Raw genomic sequence first — 821 nt, 5'->3', positions numbered from 1 at the left:
ACACGGTATATTATTATTCCTTTTAGCCACTGCCCTCTGCATTAACCTCTTGGACACTTGCTAACAAATATAACTTTAAATCGTAAGTTAATACCTGTCACAGTATAGAGAGGCATTATGACAAACTTTCGTGGCTGACCATGCTGCAAATAAAAAGTAAATGGAGCATAACTATGATTTAAGCAGTAACTACATGTGAACAGTTTGTTACTACGTCTCATAATTCCTCAAATCCCCATGTCGAAAGCTGAATTTGGGACACTCTGTAATAGAGTCACGTAAATAAAAAAGGTAAAATATAAATTCGAAGGAAAAAAGTTCCGCCCCCGGGTGGGCTCGAACCACCAACCTTTCGGTTAACAGCCGAACGCGCTAGCCAATTGCGCCACGGAGGCCTTGAAAGCACCCAGGATAAAATTCTATAACGGTCGCACGAAACTATATCAAAAATTGAGACAACGCTAACGCAGATTTACTTCAATTTTTGATTTATCCGGTATTGAAGTTCATCACCTATTTTATCAACGGCGTACTCGTGGATGCTATACGAGCTAATCCGCTTATCTCTGCTATCTCCCAGATCTTCATGCTAGTCGGCTCCCCAAGTTGTTGCGGTATTTTCGAAAAAAATTGCCTCATAATTTGATATACGACTGTGCTCAACTAAATGCGAGCTCAATGCGTTTTCAGAACTGTTTTTTTTTAATCGAACACACACTGCTCGCAGCTTTCTATTGAACATTTTCTAACCTGAACTAACCCGAAAATTAAGCAGCTCTGTAGATCTGAGCGCAGCAGAACGTAAAGTAAGTACTTCCATT

The 821-nt window shown here is 40.1% G+C and overlaps 1 non-coding gene across 1 annotated transcript; it reads right to left on the bottom strand.

The window, feature by feature from the left end:
• Window positions 1-321: 321 nt before the first annotated feature.
• Window positions 322-395, bottom strand: TRNAN-GUU (transfer RNA asparagine (anticodon GUU)). The gene has a single exon. It is a non-coding gene; the product is annotated as a tRNA-Asn (tRNA).
• Between the last annotated feature and the right edge of the window lie 426 nt (window positions 396-821).

This window comes from Euwallacea fornicatus, chromosome 29, assembly GCF_040115645.1.
Source record: "Euwallacea fornicatus isolate EFF26 chromosome 29, ASM4011564v1, whole genome shotgun sequence".
In the NCBI taxonomy this organism is placed as follows: Eukaryota; Metazoa; Arthropoda; class Insecta; order Coleoptera; family Curculionidae; genus Euwallacea; species Euwallacea fornicatus.
Note: the sequence above shows the minus strand (reverse complement) of the source record. Positions and strands in the feature narration are given on the sequence as shown.